The sequence below is a fragment of the Microplitis mediator genome, chromosome 7 (genome assembly GCF_029852145.1).
Source record: "Microplitis mediator isolate UGA2020A chromosome 7, iyMicMedi2.1, whole genome shotgun sequence".
Lineage (NCBI taxonomy): Eukaryota > Metazoa > Arthropoda > Insecta > Hymenoptera > Braconidae > Microplitis > Microplitis mediator.
This window is the reverse complement of record NC_079975.1, coordinates 6,339,616-6,350,439: the sequence shown is the minus strand read 5'-3', so window position 1 is coordinate 6,350,439 and position 10,824 is coordinate 6,339,616.

Below are 10,824 nucleotides of genomic sequence, written 5' to 3'. Positions count from 1 at the left end.
AAATTTCCCGTACTACAATAAAAAGAGGTTTTTAGTTACGGTCTTTAAACTATTATGTGATGATCGATACATGAAATCAAATGATTGATATTCCTCTGAATTCCAGTGATTGCCATTTAATTTAATTGATGGATGTTAAGGGTTGTGATAAATTAATTAACTATCTTTTTATTATTTTTTTTTATTATTAATTAAATTGATGTATTATGGAAAAAAAAATTATTTTATATTACGAATTTAATTTTATATTAATTGATACCATTAATGTGACATTTAATTTTTATAAAATGTAAGTTGATAAAATTTTATAAACATTTTTATAAATATTATATTCAAATGGCGAAGGGTTAGAAATATTGAAATTAAAGTCCACAGCGGGCTGTTTGTCTGTAAAGTTTTTCACTTTGTACGTTTATTAATATTACAAAATATGCTATGCATTTTAATCACATTCTTTGTATATTTACAACTTTTTTATTATATATATTCCAGGTTTAAATTAAGAGTATAGAAAAATACTTATCCAATTTATAAAAAAACTGAGTGACAAAATTTATTAATTTCATATTTAAATTATTATCATTTAAAAATTTAAATGTAAAATAGAATTTAATGTTTCTAAGTTTTTTAAATACGATAATAATATAATATTTTGTAGTTATTTATAATAATGAAACATATTTAGGATACATATTATTAAAGTAGTTTGAAAGGTTGAAAAAAGAAATGAAAAGAGATTGAAATTAATTGTTAAGTCAAAGAATGTCATTCGTAAATTTCTTGTAGCAAAACAATTTTTTCAAATTTTAAAAATTTAAATAGTATTTTAATGCATCGAGTGAAATCGGTATTATACTCGATGTCACTAGATGTAAGTCCGTACAAGAATGATCTTTTCTTCTACTAGTTTTGTACAATTAAGTCATTACTGCGCATGCGCGTTAGTGAAAAAAATTCATGGGCTTCATCACAGCTGACTAGTAGGAGAAAAGTTCATTTTTTTGGGGACTTAACTATACAAAAGTTTATGTAATGAATGCGCGAAGAAAAACGCCATTATCTGTCTAAAATCAGCGCCATGCAGTCAAAGTTATAAAAATAATTGATTTAATTATTATTAAAAAGGATTTATACTTTATAAAATTGGATACTTTGCTTAATACTATTCAGTTAACGAAACTTAACTCAATGAGAAAAAGTCATCTTTGGGGTTATGTCGCATTAATTAATAGAAATATGTAAGGTTATAACTAGGGACAAGATTTTTGCCTTAATTTTGAAATGGACGGTTCAAATGTTTGATATTCTGGCGAAAATATTAGTCTGATAAAAAAAGTTTTGAAACAAAAGTTGTAGAAAATTTAATTTTCTAAAAAAATGTCTCTTACGACTTTCTCATACGACCAATATTTTCACCGTAATTCCAAAATAAAGATTCATAATGAATGATTCAAATTTTTGTTAATTATGAAAATCTTAATTTTGAAATTACGGCTTCCTTATTAATCTAAGGAAAAATTATAAAAGACATTGTTTTTAGAAAATTGAATTTTGAACAACTTTTACTCAAAAAATTTTTCTATGCGACCAATGTTTTTGCCGTAATATCAAAAATTTGACATCATTAATTATTAATTGTCATATTTTTTAATTATGGAAAAAATCCTGGCCGTAATTATAACATTCAGCTGACGTTGATTTAATCTGCACATGTGTGTGCTGATTAATTGAATGCGCATGTGCAGTCTAGAGATTTTGGTCATGTTAATAAGGCAGCTAAATTCAAAGTGACGTCATAAGAGAGAAAGCTGATAGATCAGTTATTGGCTTGAATTATTGAGTAGGGATATACTCCGCCCTTTCACTTAAATTCAGTGGTTAATATAAATATGAGTGATTTAATATATATTAAATGACACTTTTGACCAATCAGAAATGATTGTAATTTACTATAAAATTTTATGAGGCTCTTTAGCCAGTTAACGGCATATTCTTCGGCATGAGTTACATAAAATTTTTTATTCCATAAAAATGATATATTCATTTTTAATTAACATTATTTCTCAAATATTTAATAAAATCAGCTATTAATGTTATAAATATTTATTCGAAATTTTACTATCAGTAAATAAAATTTACTTGAGTTATTTTTAAATTTTAAAATAAATTTTTTTACTTATATTTTATTAAACAATATACCAGGCCTTATATAACTGTGCCAATTTATTTTTTATTTTTTAATTAATATTAAGCGTAAAATAAAATTATAATTACTATGAAAATTTATTTGAACAAAAATATAATAATAATGTACATTAATCAAAAATTAATTTAGTAAAATTTTCAAATTAATTATTTTTTTTTGCAAAATAACAACTTGTAATAGATATTTAATAGATATTTTTATTACATCCGATTGATAAAATATATGTAGTAGTTTGGATTATACTACACCAAATTATTGTCTAAAATAATTCTATTTTTATTATGTGAGGCATGAATAGAACAGCGGCATTGTTAAAGAATTGTGAAAAAGTTTTGATTAAAAAAATTGCGAGTGGTAGAAAGTTATTCTCATATGAATATTATATTTTTATGTACTTCTTTTGTAACTGATGAGGTAAACTATATTGAAAAATAAATTAACTAGCATAATATTTGTCTTATTATTTGAATTTTAGTTATAAATAATAGTAACAATAATAATTAAATTATTGATATAAAGAAAATACTTAAAATAGTAATTCTGAGGCATTACTGATGGCTCAGTTCTTGTGCTCCTTCGAGTCTTACAGACTACAGTCGAAATCAATTAACTCAATTATCTCGGAACTTCCCCTCAATCTTTACTCCCACTACGAGCTACGCTGTTTCATACCCCATGCTATACATTTTTGTGTGTCTGTATATGTTTATACTTGCATCATACATGTGATGGAAGAGCGCATGCGCCATAGTTAACTATTTAAGGGAGAAAGGGCATTCGTTAACTAGAAAATTTTAAGAAATTTCCGCTCCTCCGTAAACTAACTGTTTGAGTTAATGGAGTTCGACTGCACCTAGAAGAAAAATATTTTGGGGACTTGCAAAAGATAACTCTAGACTCTACAGTCTTTAAACGAGCTCCCAAAATATTTTTCAAAAGGTGTTGAAAATTTTTATATCTCGTCTTCTGACTACTAGATATATTTTTTTTGGAAATTAAATGTTTCCGATATAGTTTAATTTTTTTTATTGCAAGCTTAGAAAGGTTGTATCTACGATTACGCAAGTCTTATTTACGTTTTCGTACGTCAACTACGTCGAAAATACATTTTTGATATGGCTATTTACGTCTTCAAAGGTTGAATGTACGTTTTCAATGTCTAGTACGTTTAATCTACGATTCAAATTTCGACTTATCAACTTGATCAAGAAAACTTTTTAATTGTTATATTCTTTTAATTTTTTACAAAACATTTTTCGTAACAACTGTTTGATGAATATTAATTAATTTTTTTTTTTTTTTTTTTATAAAAAGATATTGTAAAATGTAAAGATTAAAAATCACTGATTTTATGCCTGTTTCTCTATTTTTTATTTGTTAGTTGACTTAATTTACGGATCTGTAATTTGATACGTTGGTTTTTAATAAAAAAATTCGTAAAAATAAAATAAAATAATTTATATTTTTCAACAATAGTTTACGAAACTATACATTGATGTGTAATTTTTTTATTGAAACTGCAATAAATATCACAGATGGATGATAAAAATTCGAATTTATTCAGATGGTGACGTGAGTCATTTCGTATATGTGTGGTTACATATTCAGAGTAATAAATAATACCCGAAATTAAACGTGTTTTTTCCAGTTGGTAAACAATAGTTGAAGCGATAAGATCCAGATAATATTTATATATATGAGACATAATTCAAATTATTACCATTCATACGTGCGAGGTTAAATTTAAAATTTTTAATAATAATCGAATCTTTCTTTAACGCATTATGATTAACTCTTTTAAAATAACAATTTTTATAATAGAATTATTTTTTCTATCCTCTCTAGCCATAGAATTTTCATATTTGGATCCTGTAAGTAGTATTAAATTTACTGTTACGTATTTATTATTAAAATTTTTAAAAAATATTTATTTTTATAGTCTGAAGGTAGATTCGTTTATGTATGTTCACCAAATTCTGCCGCGATATACTTTTTACCAAATTCATCATACGCAGCATCAATAGTTGTCGATCCAACAAAATTTGAGTGTAGAAAATTTTTTAAAATTAACCGACCCCTGTCATCACTCGAAATTAAATTTTCTACCTGTACATCTGGACTTAGACTATTCGACGTAATATTGGCTGATCATGGAGTTTGGGAGTGGGATAATACGTATTATAAAAAGAAAGTTGATTGTCGATTTAGTAGTGATGACATCGACATCGATGTTTAGAAAATTTTAATTAGATCATATGGACTTTTTTTATTAAAAAAACATACTGTGTATTGAATTGTATAAGTAAATTAATAATCAACATTTAAAATTATAATCGTAATCACGATATTATGCCAATTTATCATTGTAAGTTAAGGGGTGCTCTGGTTAAAAATACTGATTGAAAAGAATTGAGAAGCAGCCACTCCATGCAAACCTATATATACAAACAAAAGAATTGAAATTATTGAAAAGAATTCGAATTTCATCATTTTTAATTCTTTTCAATCAGTATTTTTAACCAGGGTGTGCGAACTATTCAAATTTAGCGAATTATTCGTAAACTTTTGAGATCAGCAAACTTTTATAAATGAATTTGAAAACTGATCCAAATTTCCGAATTTCGAATCGAATATAACTATTTAAATTAATTAATTCAAATTTTTGAATAATTCAAAACCGAATAACTTTAAACTTTTCGAATTATTCGTCAACTGTCAAATTATCCGAAAGTTTACGAATTATTTATAAACTTTCAATTGCTTGATTCGAATCGAGAAAATTATGATTAGCTTTCAAATATTCAATCTTTATTTAATGGAGAGCTTAGTTTTTGAAGTAATCGAAAATAATAATTCTATATATAGATTCGTGTCTAAGCTCTATTTACCTCTGACAAAAATTTGAATTATTGGAAAAAATATTAAAATTTTAAGTCGTTCAAAAGAAAATTTTGAAATTATTCGTAAATTTTCTAATAATTTAAAGAGTTTCGAAAAATTAAAAAATTTACAAATAATTCAAAAACTTATGAACAATTCGAATGTTTCGATTCAAAGTTCGATTTGATATGAATAATTCGTAAGTTCAAATTATTAGCACACCCCTATAGTAAATATGTAAATAAAAAACTTTATAAACATATCCTATAGAATTTTGTTCATCATAAATTGGTCAGTTCTTTAATCAGTGATTAATCAGTGCCATTTTATTTTGAATTTTTATAAGACCAATTCTCATTATATTTTATATACATAATTTTATAGTGAGGAAAATCGTTTATACTTGAATACTTCTACAATCAACCAATAAAACATAATATGTAATACATATAAGACAAAATACGTTGATAAAGTTTAATTATTGTTGAGCGAAAATCAATCAGTATTTTTGATACATATATGTAACCAATTTTTTTCTCTATATATTTTCATATGAGGTTTCTCATCTAATTTTTTTTTATTCGGTTGAAATTTTATTTAAGAAGTTTTTTAATTATTTGGTACCATATTTTTAGTACTCATATCTTTTTGACAATTAGGAAATAACGAGTCAATTTAATTAGTCTTGATAACAAAAATAATGATCACCGGAATTTCCAAGGTTATTAAATAATCGTTATGTCGATAATTTAATAAATGTCATATTGATTTTTTATTGTACTTTTATACGTCAACAATCGGCGTTTTTTATTGGTGATTTATTTAATAACAATTTATTACATAAATACTGAAGTTCATATAAATTCTAAATTGCAAGAGTTAATCTGTAAATAGTTTATTTATCGAATTGACAAATTAATTATTTTTTATTTTTACAGCTTATAGATACAGGGAGGCAATTATATAATAATAATTATAATTGACGAGACGTATTTTTGCCACGTACAGTTTATAGCGTTTTGAAGCATTTTTACGATTATTGTTTGTAATTAATTAATTAATTACATAAATTAAATTTATTTTTGAGTATTATATAATATTATAAAAATGAATGATTAAAATATTAACGGCGTTAAAAAAAAAAATTCATGTTTCTTATTCGTTATATTTTTCTATTTAAAACCAAAAAAGCAGAAGGGACTGAATTCACAAATAATATTACTGATGAATCGGGTCAAAAATGAAACTTGATTCAGGCTCTCGCTTCACCTTATTTTATTTTGGAGTTATCGATTTGCCGACGATTTTTCGATAAAATCTCGACTTTTTCGACTCGAATTAAATTTTTTTCAACTTTTTGAAATTTTTTCATCTTAGTTTGAAATTCGTCTTTACTTCGAGCACGATAGCCATTCACATTACTTTTGACTTGCCGAATCAAGTCGAAAAAAAGTTATTTATTTGCCTTACTTCCGCCTTAATATACAAAAATTATTTCACCTTAGTTTTGATTTTTTCGCCATCATTTAAGTCGAATAAGTCTAAACCAAGTCAATTTCGACTTTTTCGTCTTAAATCGTGACTAAGTAAGCCAGTTAAATCTGAACCAAGGTGAAAACTCAATGTATTTCATACCTCCGTAAAAAAAAGTCCAATTTATCTTGTGAAAAACGGCTCCAAATTTCGACTTGGTAAACCAAATCCAAATCAAGTTTTATTTTTGGATTTTAAATGAATTTGATTTCCCTGATTAAAAAAAATGATTAAAAAGTATTTAAAATGATTTGTTTTTTAATCATTTCAAATACTTTTTAATCCTTCAAATCATTGCTAATCCTGTCTCTTATGGACATTTAACGTGTGAAATCATTTTTAATCATTTTTTTTAATCAGGGTTATTTAATTTTTTTTGTAAATAATTTAAAAGAAGAAAAACAAATTTTTAATAGTTTTTATCATAAAACAAAATTAATTAATATTTTTCAACTGACAATTGATTTTTGAAAAAGTTTAACAAAAAAAATTCAAAATAAAGCTCAATTATATTTACAAAAGTGATTTTGGAATGTTTAAAATCCATTTAGAGTATAAAATTTTTTTTTTATAAAATTTTGGCGGTACCCCGTTTTGCCTACCCTACCCCCTTATGCTCCCCTTCCCTATTTATAAATAATATCTAATTACAAGTATTAAGTAATATTAATGTTTACTACTTACTAAAGGGTATCAAAAAAATTATTAAAAAAAAATATTTTTTTAAATGTTATCTTTTATTATCATAATTTCTATAAATACAAGTGATTTATTTAACCATTTTATGTGACATAATTTTTATAAGTTACTCAAAATTTTTATTGCATGTTTGAAATTGCGATTTTTACATTTACTTGACTTCGATATTTTGACAATCGATGCGTACTTTGTGTAATGATAGTGAGTTCGTTTGATTAAGCCGATATTCGGATACAATCAAAGGGAATCTTTTGAATCCTGACGTACATTGATTAAACTCGAACCTAAATCTTGCCTCTTCATCGACTCGAAAGTTACTTTCACAATCTTTGATGCGGGGATTAGCAATTATTGTTGAAGCATGAGATGGACGAGGTGTGAAAAATACTTTTACAGAAGTTGACGTACATTGATATTTTAAATGTTCATTATGCTATCCAAAATAATTGAGATAAATTTAATCATTAAAAATATATATTTCACAGAAAGAATTATATATGATTATAATTTTACTTAATAATTTTGAGTAAACTGGTAGCCAAGTAAAAATAATTACTAGCCTATATCTAAATATTGATCAATTACAGGGTAAAAAATACTTAAGTTCAAATAATTTTTAAATAAAAACGAGTAAAAAAATAAAACCAAAGGTTTTAGATTTTACTCTTTTCGTATTCATTTTGCCCAGGCTTACTCTAAATTGTAGGGTAAAATGTGAAAAAGAATTCTCTCTGTGTATAATTAACTTGAATATACTTACCGAAAATTGCACTATATATGAAGTGGCAATAGAAAAAAATAAAGTGAAAATTACTGCAATAAATTCGACTTGACGGAAGTTCATGATTTTATTTTTTAAATAAAATTCGTTTTATTGAATATCGTACTGCACAAAAATTGTAAAATAAACGACTTGAAATTAAGTTTGAGTATCGCGTTATATATCTCGACGAGTTTAGTTGTATCTTTGTCGTCAATTATTAATTAACCAATAGAATTTGAACTGTAATAGCTGTAAATTACTGAAATATAGACGAAGTGGGAACATAAATTAATCACTCACACTATAAAAAAAACCCGGTGTTAATGTTATGTTATCTAAGTATTAAAGTAATCAGTGTCAAATTTAATCTCGATAACGCATCAAAGTTACACCGGTAGCAGTGTTAAAAAAAAAAAAAAAAACAATTTTACTGGTAAAGTATCAGAAGTCAAATTGTTTTTTAAATACAAAGAGTATATTACACACTCAGGGAGGTAAGTAGGGCACTCTAACCCGGGTGTAAAATTGCCTAGTCGAGCCGAAAGCGATTTTTCATCAGATCTACACCTTAAAGTTAAAATTTTTGCCTGTTTGCGGGAAGAATAGCGCATGCGCTAATTTTTATTGTTTGTTTTCTTATAAAAGAAATGGACGACTTTCTTCTCTAACCAGGGGAGGAATTTAAACTTTCGGTGCAGGTATGGTCAAAAAATAGTATATTACACACCAAGGCAGGAAAGTAAGACATTCCAGTTCGCAAACACGCGGATTATACACGGAGAATGGTAAAAGGTATATTCTTCAATGTAAAATAGTAATTATTACCATGTACCATGGTAACGCAAGTTTTTTAGCCGTATTATTTATTTGACATAGTAATTTTTCCGATGTTGAATGGTAACGCTAGCCATGCTAGCATAGTAATCATTCCTATGCTAGCATGGGAATGATTACCATGCTACATTGGAATCATTCCCATGCTACATTGGAATTATTACAATTTCGATGAAGCTGTTTCCAATAGAAGGTAGTAAGGTTAATATTAAAATACGGTTTTATAATTTAAAAATTAGGATATCTAATTAGTAATTAATAATAAATAAATTTTTCACTGATTTAAAAAATTTTAAAATAAAACAATAAATATTAACATTAACATATTTTAACATGGGTTATTTTTATTAGAAAATTATTATAATAATTTAATTATTTATCGAAAATACATTTAGTTAACATTTTATTGTAAGTAAAATTATTAATTATGAATTCTTAATATAAAAAAAGTTAACAATTAACTAAATTAAAAATATTAAATCCAGCGCTTTGGAATATACATTTTTTCGTCTGCAGCAGTGACGATATGTATGGTAGAATAACATTTTAAATCACAATACAATAGACAATGATACTTTGTCAAATAATACTTGAGTTTCGTATGGGTGATAATGTTCATTAAAATAATATTCATTTATATAAGTAGTAATTAAGATTAATATATGTACAGGTTATATTGGCCGTATGTACTATATAGCAGCGCTTAATATTTAAACTGCTTTCACGCTATTCTAATTCAGCATGAGACTCAGTACCATTCTATAGCATGGCTTTGATAACTATGCTACAAAGTAATATTTACCAGTAGCATGATTGCTATGTAGTATGATAAATATTACCAGAAGAATGGCAATCATTCCCATGCTACATGGTATCGATTCCCATCCTTTGAAAAATAGGATTGGATACCATGTAGAATGGTAATTATTACCATTCTCTTCTCTCCGCGTATGAAAAAAAAAAAAACGAGTAAGAAAATTTTTGAGCCATTAGCCAGCAGTCAGTAACCCGAGTATTAATAATGCATTTTAGGTAATAAACATTAATTATTTTATAATAATTTTTATTACAAAGTGATAAGAGTTACTTTGTTAAGCTGCCGAGTAATTAATTATTGTCACGTGGCTCAAATAAATTTAATAAAAGGAGCTGACTGTCGACTTACTGAGGAATGAGAAATAGCAGCGGAACAACAAGAGCCGAAGTTTTGAATCCTAAGTCGGAATTACCCGACTAAAAACGATGCTTAGAGATTGGCTGCGCCGAACTGCGCATGCAATAATGATATCGTTTTTTTTTTTCAATAAAAAAAATAAATAGTAAATAAAATTAATTATTTTTTAAAAACTTACATATATCGAGTTGGACTTTCTTACCATCAATCATACGATATTTAAAAGCTCTTCCAAATCTTTGTAGATGACACTATCATGCTAAATAATCGAAAAACGAGCGATTAAGTCAGTCACGAATCAAATTATTTTATCAATTAATTGCTCATTTACGTAAAAATGAGAGGGATGCAATGAGTGTAAATGTAACAGATATGGACAATTTATAAATTTTAAATAAATAATGAAATTTAAAAAAATGCGCGAGATTTTTCAAATATTTAAACCTAGATTTTTTTATTTTTATTCCACTTATATTTTATTTAAAAAATTGCTAATTGCCAGGTACATTTACACTCATGGGATGCAGAAGCTCGAAATTTTTGAACATTTTAAACTAACTAACAAGTAACAGAAACAATATTCCAAGTGTTTGAATCCTCAATGTTAATAAATTATGATACTGAAATTAACCGACGTCCAATAATTTTTGGATTTTTTTAAAAACGATAACTTATAAAAAAAAATTTTTTTAAACTACACCTGTAGTCTTTTAAATTTTCTACATGTTCATACTT